Source organism: Anser brachyrhynchus, assembly GCF_964034855.1.
Source record: "Anser brachyrhynchus genome assembly, chromosome: W".
Taxonomy (NCBI): domain Eukaryota; kingdom Metazoa; phylum Chordata; class Aves; order Anseriformes; family Anatidae; genus Anser; species Anser brachyrhynchus.
Window position 1 is genome coordinate 7,067,846 of NC_137704.1, and position 12,345 is coordinate 7,080,190.

Consider the following 12,345-nt stretch of genomic DNA (forward strand, 5'->3'; position numbering starts at 1 on the left):
ATTTTACCGTTTCCTTTGCTTGGTTGGTGCGACAGGGAAGGGCCTCCGGCCATCCTGAAAAAGTATCAACCCCTACCAATAGGTATTTATAACCTCTTGCTTTAGGCAGTTCCACGAAATCTATTTGCCAGTAATCTCCAGGCTCTATTCCAGCTCTAATTCTCCCCATCTCAGCATGTTTCCTTGCTACCGGGTTATTCTTTAAGCAAAGCTCACATTTTGACATTACTGACTTTGCCATTGTTAACATGTGTACCGAGATGACACCTCGTTTCAAATAGGTCACCATTGCTCCTGCACCCCAGTGACATTCATTATGTTTTATTTGTAAGATTTCTCGCATTATTATAGGAGGCACTATGAGTTGTCCTGTCGTAGTCACATACCATCCGTCAGGATTCTTCCGGGCCTTCATCAAATTTGCAAGTCTCTCATCTTCTGCTGAATACTTTGGGTTTTTAGGTAATTTGAAACAAGAGAGGCCTACCTTCGATGGAATTAGAGCCATTACTTTCCGTACTTCACGCGCGACCTTCCGGGCCGTCAAATCTGCCAATCTGTTACCTTCTGCAATCTCTGACATCCCTCCTTGATGAGCTTTACAATGCATTATGGCCACCTGTTGGGGTTTCTGTACAGCTGTTATTAATTTCAATATTTCTTCCTGATATTTTATATTAGTCCCTTGTGAGGATAGCATTCCCCTTTCTTTCCATAATGCCCCATGTACGTGGACTACCCCGAATGCATATTTTGAATCTGTCCAAATATTCACATTCTTACCCTCGCTTAGTTCCAGGGCCCGCGTCAGGGCGACTATTTCTGCTCGTTGGGCTGAAGTCCCCGGAGGTAGGGAATTTGCCTCGATCACTACCTTTGATGTAGTTACTGCGTATCCTGCATAACGAGTCCCATTTTCCACGAAGCTGCTTCCATCCGTGAAAAGTTCCCAATCTGGTCTCTCCAGAGGCTGATCTTTTAAGTCTGTTCTGCTGGCATAGGTATGTTCGATGATCTCCACGCAATCATGACTGAGGTCTCCTTCCTCCGCAGTTGTTCCTAGAAACACTGCTGGGTTCAATAGGTTAGTAGTTCTTAAGATTACATCATCTTGCTCAGTTAGTATAGCTTGATATTTCATCATTCGGCTGGGCGATAGCCAATGGCCCCCCTTTTGCTCCAATACCGTAGTCACCATATGTGGCACGAACACTTCAATTCGTTTCCCTAATGTGAGCTTCCTGGCTTCCTGTATTAAAAGGACTGTGGCTGCCACGGCCCTTAAACACAAGGGCCATCCGGCGCTTACCGCATCCAATTGTTTAGAAAAATACCCCACAGGTCTTTTCCAGCTCCCAAGTCGCTGGGTCAGTACTCCTAATGCCAATCGTTGTCTCTCATGCACAAACAGCTGAAAGTCCTTTGATAAGTCCGGCAAGCCCAAGGCAGGCGCCTTTATCAGGGCTTCTTTTAATTTCTTAAAGGCCTCTTGTTGTGGCTTTCCCCAGGTAAATGTACAGGCCTTTTGGGTTTCATAGAGGGGCTTTGCTATGAGTCCATAGTCCATTACCCACAGTCTACACCACCCGGCCATACCTAGGAAAGCCCGTAGTTCGTGCAGATTTCGCGGCTCGGGGATTTCACAAATAGCTTGTATTCGGTTAACTCCCAATTTTCTTTGTCCTTGAGAAATTTCACATCCCAAATAAATTACTGTTGTGCACGCGATTTGTGCCTTTTGTTTAGAAACCTTATACCCATTTAGTCCCAATTGATTCAAAATATCAATAGTTACCTGAATACATTCCGACTCTCCTTCGGTAGCTATTAATATATCGTCCGCATATTGTAGCAGCAAGTATCGGTCCTTTGGTACCTGAATCTGTTCTTGGTTAATCCAGTCTTCTATTTCTTTAGCTAGTTGACTGCCGAAGAGGGTCGGGCTATTCTTGAATCCTTGAGGCAACCTTGTCCAGGTTAGTTGCATCTTTCGTCCGTTCCGTGGATTTTCCCATTCAAAAGCAAAAAGCTTTCTACTTTCCTTGTCAATGGGTATGCAGAAGAAGGCGTCTTTTAAATCAATTACCGTAAACCACTTATATTTCTCTTTTACAGATGTTAACAATGTATAAGGATTAGCCACCACTGGGTGAATATCTTTTGTTATTTCGTTTATTGCCCTAAGGTCCTGCACTAGCCTGTATTCCCCATTAGGTTTCTTTACCGGGAAAATTGGGGTATTATATTCAGATTTGCATTCCTCCAGAATGTGGTAGCTAAGAAATTTATCTATAATCTTTACTATCCCTAGCCTAGCTTCTAGCTTCAACGGGTACTGTTTAATCCGTACCGGTCGGGCCCCTTCCTTAAGTTCAATTTTTACTGGCTGGGCTAGTTTTGATTTTCCAGGCACGTCTGTTTCCCAGACAGCAGGCATTACTGCATTTTCTACCTCTTTTGGTATATGAGGAACAGCCTTCTCTTTAATCATTAATATTTGTCCCACTTTTGATTCCGGGATTTTCATAATCAATTCTCCATCTTCAAACATTATGGTAGCGTTTAGTTTAGTTAGCAAATCCCGTCCCAAAAGAGGAATAGGGCACTCAGGTACATATAAAAATTCATGCGTAATTTCTTTGCCTCCAAACCGTAAATCAAGGGGTTGTAAGAACGGCCGTATTTCCTCCTTCCCGGTGACACCTACAATAGTAGTCTTCTTTTCCCCTATTTTACCACTTAATCTATTGAGCACTGAATATGTGGCCCCTGTATCAATTAGAAATTTTACTTCCTTATTTCCTATTTGAATTTTTACCAAGGGCTCTTTAGTTTCTACTACCGGATCTCCTAGTCAGCTGCTATACTCCCCCAGAACCATCGCCCTAGCTGCCTCTTGGTTTCGGAACAAATTTCCCCCACCAATAGTTAGCTGTCCACGGAGAGGGCACTCGTTTTTCCAATGACCCTCCTCCTTACAATGGGCACATTGGTTAAAACCCATCCGGTTTCCCCCTGAGCTCGGGTAGCCTCTCCTTGTTCCTCTACCTCGACCGTTAATATTTCCTCTTCCCCTATCCCTTAGATGTTCTCTCCCTTGAATTACTGCTAATAAATTCTGTTGTTGCCTTTTTGTTGTTTCCTTTTCTCTGTTATTATACACTTTCCAGGCTATTTCCAACAGCCTATCCAAATTTCTCAAATCTGCACCTTCTAACTTTTGCAATTTCTTCCTAATATCCTCTTGGGCTTGTCCCAAGAAAATGAGTGCTAATTGAGCTTTAGCTTGCTCAGTCTCTACGTCTAAATCTGTATATTTCTTAGCAGTTTCTTTCAATCTCTCTAAGAAGGCGGAAGGTGATTCCGCTTTTTCTTGCCTGACATTATACAATTTTGACCAATTTATGGTCCGGGGCATGGCATTCTGTACCCCGATTTGTACCCAATCTTGATATCTCTTCAGCCTCCTTATTCGATCCCCTGTGTTATAATCCCATTGGGGATCCTCGGTGGGGAAGTTTTGATCTAGGTTTCCAAGCACTAATCCATTACGTATATCTTCTCGGGCTCTCTCTCTGGCTGCCCGTAATACCATGTCCTTTTCTGTTGAATCCATCAAAGTATCCAGGATCACCTGGAGATCATCCCAATCGGGATTTTGGGTTTTAATTATCATTTTCATTATCCTAGCTACTTTATCTGGGTTTTCCCTGTAGGTGCCGGCTGCTTGCTTCCATATCATTAAATCCCCAGCTGAAAAAGGCACCTTGACATATACCGGTCCTTCTGTCCCCACTCCTTGCCTGAGGGGAGCGATTATTTTCCTTCCCTCTTCATTTATAGTTTCCCCTGCCCTTCGCTGTTGCCGGGTCCTATGTGACACAGGGGAGGCTAAAGTCGGGGATTCTCCATCACTACTGCTATCTTCCTTTTCTCTTTTCCCTCCCTGTCTTGGCTCTTCCGGCGGAGCCGACGGCGCAACTTCCAAATCGATATTTCCATTATTCATTTCCCCATAATACTTATTATTCTCTATTGCCTGATGCTGTATACAGCGTCTCTCCTTAGTACATGCACAACAACGTTCCTCAGTTGAAACCTCAAGCACCATTATTCCACAAGCATGCTGCCATTCAGGCTTTCGGCGCAAATAAAAGAATAATTCCACATACGGCAGTTCATCATATTTTCCTTCCCACTTACAAAATAGCATTATTGTAAAATTGTATTATATTGCAATGTTCCATTCTCAGGCCAAGTTTCTTGGTCCTCTAGTTTATACTGTGGCCACCAAATATTACAATAATCAATCAGCTTTCCTTTCCGCATTTCTTGACCAAAACCTCCCTCTTTCCAGTGTGCTAGCAAACACCCCAGCGGGGATGTCCGCGGGATAGGTACATCTTTTCCCAGAATTTCTTTAATCTTTTTCATTTTGAGCTTATGATACGGACCCAAAAGCTGCCGGAGCAGCAACACACTCTCCCGAAAGCTGCCGGAGCAGCAACACACACTTTCCGGAAGCTGCCGGAGCAGCAGCGTGCTTTCCCAAAAGCTGCCGGAGCAGCAACACACTCTCTCGAAAGCTGCCGGAGCAGCAACACACTCTCTCGAAAGCTGCCGGAGCAGCAACACACACTTTCCGGAAGCTGCCGGAGCAGCAGCGTGCTTTCCCAAAAGCTGCCGGAGCAGCAACACACTCTCTCGAAAGCTGCCGGAGCAGCAACACACTCTCCCGAAAGCTGCCGGAGCAGCAACACACTCTCCCAAAAGCTGCCGGAGCAGCAACACACTCTCTCGAAAGCTGCCGGAGCAGCAACAGCACACTTTCCGGAAGCTGCCGGAGCAGCAGCGTGCTTTCCCAAAAGCTGCCGGAGCAGCAGCAGCACGCTTTTTACATACCAATAATACCAGGTGCTGACCCTTCAGCACAAACCAATACAATTACCAATGCCGAACCTGCAGAGCTTTCGCTCTGTCTAACGGACGGCGCCTAGGCTTACCCCGGGAGCTCCCTGCCCAACCGAGCGTGGCTTTCGCCGCGTCTGACCGGCAGGCTTTCCCAACCAAATCGGTACCGAATACCCAAAGTTGAAAGCACCTTTGCTTACCACTCCAGTGGTACGTCGTGAGCAGCGGAGGTCGGTCGTGGTCGACTGCTCCCCGAGAATCCCTCGGTGCCGGCTGGAGCGAAACCGAAACACGATCCGCCTCAGCAGTGCCCACGCTGTCCCATCTGGGTCGCCAAAATGTTAGCGTAGCAACCACATAACCACCAAGTGATTATATGAAGGTGCTTTATTCAGCGCTGGAAGCCGGGGCAGGTGCCCAAATCTGGCTTCCAGTCCCGTTACTTCCCAGCCATTATTTATACATACAATATTGCGTCAGGTATACATATTCATTACAGGTTGCAACATCAGCCTCGCTTTTCATTCTAATTAGCTCCCCTCCCCTTTGCACATGCGTGGCGCACTCTGGTGGTCGTCCAGGTGGTCGTCCAGATGAAGTAAGGAGTCTTCCTCTCCGCTGAACTCTTTCACCTTTCTCACTCGACGCATGCTCCCTCCGCTCCTTGGTTCTGCTTCAACTCATTTCATCATCTCCAGGCCCTTATCCAAGGTCAGGTTGTACCTATTCCCTCCCAGGGTTCCCCTTCAACGATTCCTTTAAATGTTCAGTGTACTCCCTAGGTTTCCAGTACACATAGATTACTTGATAATGTAAGTACATTTAATAATATTTAATTATACCGTATGATCCATCACCTGAGAAACATTAATAGAACATCCATTCGATTCTCCCCAACACTAACACCATCAGGAAAGTAAAGCCTTGAGAGGGAACAAAGAAGGGTGATTCAGGAGACACCTTAAAAAGGGACATGAAGAACAGGAACAGGGACAGGCTAACAGAGCAGGGAGAAACAAAAAACAGCATATGGGAGGGTCCCACTGGCATATGCTGGACCCAAAAACAAGGACTCCAGGAGTTGGAGGGGCAGCCAGAGCCCCCCGGCTGGGCAGCACTCAGTGCCTGCCTCTCCCAGGGATGGGGTTACATAGTTTGTTAAAGATGGAATTAGTATGCCTGGCAGTTTTTTTCTGTATTTTAGTTTGTGTTAATAGTTCTTTCTTAATTTGTGTTACTCTTCCTTTCTTATTTTCTGTTAATCGCGCCTTCTTAATTTGTGTTAAACCTGCTTTCTTAATTTGTGTTAATCGAGCTCTTTTATGTTAATAAAGAAGGGGGAGATGTGGGAGCATGGCCATGGGGGTCGACAAGTCCCATGGTTGGTGATAACATCCGACTATTAAAGTAGAGACCATCAGGAAAGTAAAGAGTTGAGAGGGAACAAAGAAGGGTGATTCAGGAGACACCTTAAACAGGGACATAAAGAACAGGAACAGGGACAGGCTAACAGAGCAGGGAGAAACAAAAAAGAGCATATGGGAGGGTCCCACTGGCATAGGCAGGACCCACAAACAAGGACTCCAGGAGTTGGAGGGGCAGCCAGAGCCCCCTGGCTGGGCAGTACTCAGTGCCTGCCTCTCCCAGGGATGGTTTTACAAAGGTTGTTAAAGATAGACTTAGTATGCCTGGCAGTTTTTCTCTGTGTTTTAGTTTGTGTTGATCCTGCCTTCTTAATTTGTGTTAATCGCGCTTTCTTAAGTTAATAAAGAAGGGGGAGATGTGGCAGTGTGGCCATGGGGGTCGAAAGGCCCCATGGTTGGTGATAACATAGGACTCTTAAGGATGAGACCATCAGGAATTCAAAGATTTGAGAGGGAACAAAGAAGGGTGATTCAGGTGACACCTTGTTGTCTGGGGTGGCTTGTTCTCCAGCCATTAATGCATGGAAGTGGCTGGGTGTTTGGTGTTGCCGGGCAAAGTTGTTGACCAATGACTAGTTAGTGGAAAGGTACTGCTGTGAGGCGGAAATTATAGGAAGGGAGCCTTTCCTGAATAAGGGATAGAATGAAGTTGTGCCCTCACTCTGAGAGATGAAGTTATGCCCTCAGTAAGAGAGAGTTCAAGTTATGTCATCAATAAAGAGGTAGCAGTTACAGATCCTGAAAGAACCCCATTGTCCGTGCGGTCTTTACGCCACAAATCGCACCCCAACAGGGGCATGAAATGAACAGGGACGAGAAGAAAACAAACAGGGGAATGAAGAACAGGAACAGGGACAGGCTAACAGAACAGGGACAAAAAAAAAAAGGAATGAATAGGGACAGGCAAACGGAACTGGGACAAAAACAGAAAAGGAATGAATAGGTACAGGCTAACAGAACAGGGAAGAACAAAAAGAGCTTATGGGAGGGTCACGCTGGCTTACGCAGGACACACAAACAAGGTCTCCAGGAGTTGGAGGGGCAGCCAGAGCCCCCCGACTGGGCAGCACTCAGTGCCTGCCACTCCCAGGGATGGGGTTGCAAAGTTTGTTAAAGATAGTCTTAGTATGCCTGGCAGCGTTTCTCTGTGTTTTAATTTGTGTTGATCCTGCCTTCTTAATTTGTTTTAATTGCGCTTTCTTATGTTAATAAAGAAGGAGGAGATGTGGGAGCATGGCCATGGGGGTCGACAAGCCCCATGGTTGGTGATCACATCTGACTCTTAAAGATGAGACCATCAGGAAAGTAAAGCCTTGAGAGGGAACAAAGAAGGGTGATTCAGGAGACACCTTAAACAGGGACATGAAGAACAGGAACAGGGACAGGCTAACAGAGCAGGGAGAAACAAAAAACAGCATATGGGAGGGTCCCACTGGCATATGCTGGACCCACAAACAAGGACTCCAGGAGTTGGAGGGGCAGCCAGAGCCCCCTGGCTGGGCAGTACTCAGTGCCTGCCTCTCCCAGGGATGGTTTTACAAAGGTTGTTAAACATAGACTTAGTATGCCTGGCAGTTTTTCTCTGTGTTTTAGTTTGTGTTGATCCTGCCTTCTTAATTTGTGTTAAACGCGCTTTCATATGTTAATAAAGAAGGGGAAAATGTGGGAGTGTGGCCATGGGGGTCGACAAGCCCCGTGGTTGGTAATAACATCCGACTCTTAAGGATGAGACCATCAGGAATTTAAAGAGTTGAGAGGGAACAAAGAAGGGTGATTCAGGAGACACCTTAAACAGGGACATGAAGAACAGGAACAGGGACAGGCTAACAGAACAGGGACAAACAAAAAACAGCATATGGGATGGTCCCGCTGGCATATGCTGGACCCACAAACAAGGACTCCAGGATTTGGAGGGGCAGCCAGAGCCCCCCGGCTGGGCAGCACTCAGTGCCTGCCACTCCCAGGGATGGGGTTGCAAAGTTTGTTAGATAGCCTTAGTATGCCTGGCAGTTTTTCTCTGTGTTTTAGTTTGTGTTTATCCTGCCTTCTTAATTTGTGTTAATCGCGCTTTCTTATGTTAATAAAGAAGGGGAAGATGTGGGAGTGTGGCCATGGGGGTCGACAAGCCCCATGGTTGTTGATCACATCCGACTATTAAAGTAGAGGCCATCAGGAAAGTAAAGCCTTGAGAGGGAACAAAGAAGGGTGATTCAGGAGACACCTTAAGCAGGGACATGAAGAACAGGAACAGGGATAGTCTAACAGAACAGGGACAAAAACAAAAAAGGAATGAATAGGGACATGCTATCAGAACAGCGACAAACAAAAAACAGCGTATGGGAGGGTCTCGCTGGCATAGGCCGGACCCACAAACAAGGACTCCAGGAGTTGGAGGGGCAGCCAGAGCCCCCCGGCTGGGCAGCACTCAGTGCCTGCCTCTCCCAGGGATGGGGTTACAAAGTTTGTTAAAGATGGAATTAGTATGCCTGGCAGTTTTTCTCTGTATTTTAATTTGTGTTAAGAGTGCTTTCTTAATTTGTGTTTCTCTTGCTTTCTTAATTTCTGTTAATCGCGCCTTCTTAATTTGTGTTAAACCTGCTTTCTTAATTTGTGTTAATCGAGCTCTTCTATGTTAATAAAGAAGGGGGAGATGTGGGAGCGTGGCCATGGGGGTCAACAAGCCCCATGGTTGGTGATAACATCCAACTCTTAAAGATGAGGCCATCAGGAAAGTAAAGAGTTGAGAGGGAACAAAGAAAGGTGATTCAGGAGACACCTTAAAGAGGGACATGAAGAACAGGAACAGGGACAGGCTAACAGAGCAGGGAGAAACAAAAAACAGCATATGGGAGGGTCCCACTGGCATATGCTGGACCCACAAACAAGGACTCCAGGAGTTGGAGGGGCAGCCAGAGCCCCCCAGCTGGGCAGCACTCAGTGCCTGACTCTCCCAGGGATGGGGTTACAAAGTTTGTTAAAGATGGAATTAGTATGCCTGGCAGTTTTTCTCTGTGTTTTATTTTGTGTTAATAGTGCTTTCTTAATTTGTGTTAATTGCGCTTTCTTATGTTAATAAAGAAGGGGGAGATGTGGGAGTGTGGCCATGGGGGTGGACAAGCCCCATGGTTTGTGATAACATCAGACTATTAAGGATGAGACCATCAGGAATGTAAAGAGTTGAGAGGGAACAAAGAAGGGTGATTCAGGAGACACCTTAAACAGGGACATGAAGAACAGGAACAGGGACAGGCTATCAGAACAGGGACAAACAAAAAACAGCATATGAGAGGGTCACGCTGGTATAGGCAGGACCCAGAAACAAGGACTCCAGGAGTTGGAGGGGCAGCCAGAGCCCCCCGGCTGGGCAGCACTCAGTGCCTGCCTCTCCCAGGGATGGTTTTACAAAGATTGTTAAAGATAGACTTAGTATGGCTGGCAGTTTTTCTCTGTGTTTAAGTTTGTGTTGATCCTGCCTTCTTAATTTGTGTTAATTGCGCTTTCTTATGTTAATAAAGAAGGAGGAGGTGTGGGAGTGTGGCCATGGGGGTCGACAAGCCCCATGGTTGGTGATCACATCCGACTCTTAAAGATGAGACCATCAGGAAAGGAAAGCCTTGAGAGGGAACAAAGAAGGGTGATTCAGGAGACGCCTTAAGCAGGGACATGAAGAACAGGAACAGGGATAGTCTAACAGAACAGGGACAAAAACAAAAAGGGAATGAATAGGGACAGGTTATCAGAACAGGGACAAACAAAAAACAGCATATGGGAGGGTCACGCTGGTATAGGCAGGACCCACAAACAAGGACTCCAGGAGTTGGAGAGGCAGCCAGAGCCCCCCGGCTGGGCAGCACTCAGTGCCTGCCTCGCCCAGGGATGGTTTTACAAAGATTGTTAAAGATAGACTTAGTATGCCTGGCAGTTTTTCTCTGTGTTTTAGTTTGTGTTGATCCTGCCTTCTTAATTTGTGTTAAACGCGCTTTCTTATGTTAATAAAGAAGGGGAAGATGTGGGAGTGTGGCCATGGGGGTCGACAAGCCCCATGGTTGGTAATAACATCCGACTCTTAAGGATGAGACCATCAGGAATTTAAAGAGTTGAGAGGGAACAAAGAAGGGTGATTCAGGTGACACCTTGTTGTCTGGGGTGGCTTGTTCTCCAGCCATTAAAGCATGGAAGTTGCTGGGTGTTTGCTGTTACCGGGCAAAGTTGTTGACCAATGACTAGTTAGTGGAAAGGTACTGCTGTGAGGCGGAAATTATAGGAAGGGAGCCTTTCCTGAATAAGGGATAGAATGAAGTTGTGCCCTCACTCTGAGAGATGAAGTTATGCCCTCAGTAAGAGAGAGTTCAAGTTATGTCGTCAATAAAGAGGTAGCAGTTACAGATCCTGAAAGAACCCCGTTGTCCGTGCGGTCTTTACGCCACAAATCGCCCCCCAACAGGGACATGAAAACGAACAGGGACGAGAAGAAAACAAACAGGGGAATGAAGAACAGGAACAGGGACAGGCTAACATAACAGGGACAAAAACAAAAAAGGAATGAATAGGGACAGGCAAACGGAACAGGGACAAAAACAGAAAAGGAATGATCAGGTACAGGCTAACAGAACAGGGACGAACAAAAAGAGCGTATGGGAGGGTCACGCTGGCTTACGCAGGACCCCCAAACAAGGACTCCAGGAGTTGGAGGGGCAGCCAGAGCCCCCCGGCTGGGCAGCACTCAGTGCCTGCCTCTCCCAGGGTTGGTTTTACAAAGTTTGTTAAAGATGGAATTAGTATGCCTGGCAGTTTTTCTCTGTGTTTTAGTTTGTGTTAATAGTGCTTTCTTAATTTCTGTTAATCGCGCCTTCTTAATTTGTGTTAAACCTGCTTTCTTAATTTGTGTTAATCGAGCTTTCTTATGTTAATAAAGAAGGGGGAGATGTGGGAGCATGGCCATGGGGGTCGACAAGTCCCATGGTTGGTGATAACATGCGACTCTTAAAGATGAGGCCATCAGGAAAGTAAAGAGTTGAGAGGGAACAAAGAAGGGTGATTCAGGAGACACCTTAAACAGGGACATGAAGAACAGGAACAGGGATAGTCTAACAGAACAGGGACGAAAACAAAAAAGGAATGAATAGGGACAGGAAAACGGAACAGGGACAAACAAAAAGCAGCGTATGGGAGGGTCTCGCTGGCATAGGCAGGACCCAGAAACAAGGACTCCAGGAGTTGGAGGGGCAGCCAGAGCCCCCCGGCTGGGCAGCACTCAGTGCCTGCCTCTCCCAGGGATGGGGTTACAAAGTTTGTTAAAGATGGAATTAGTATGCCTGGCAGTTTTTCTCTGTATTTTAGTTTGTGTTAATAGTGCTTTCTTAATTTGTGTTACTCTTGCTTTCTTAATTTCTGTTAATCGCGCCTTCATAATTTGTGTTAAACCTGCTTTCTTAATTTGTTTTAATCGAGCTCTTTTATGTTAATAAAGAAGGAGGAGATGTGGGAGCGTGGCCATGGGGGTCGACAAGTCCCATGGTTGGTGATAACATCCAACTCTTAAGGATGAGACCATCAGGAATTTAAAGAGTTGAGAGGGAACAAAGAAGGGTGATTCAGGTGACACCTTCTTGTCTGGGGTGGCTAGTTCTCCAGCCATTAATGCATGGAAGTGGCTGGGTGTTTGCTGTTGCCGGGCAAAGTTGTTGACCAATGACTAGTTAGTGGAAAGGTACTGCTGTGAGGCGGACGTTATAGGAAGGGAGCCTTTCCTGAATAAGGGATAGAATGAAGTTGTGCCCTCACTCTGAGAGATGAAGTTATGCCCTCAGTAAGAGAGAGTTCAAGTTATGTCATCAATAAAGAGGTAGCAGTTACAGATCCTGAAAGAACCCCGTTGTCCGTGCGGTCTTTACGCCACAAATCGCCCCCCAACAGGGACAAGAAAACGAACAGGGACGAGAAGAAAACAAACAGGGACATGAAGAACAGGAACAGGGACAGGCTAACAGAACAGGGACAAAAACAAAAA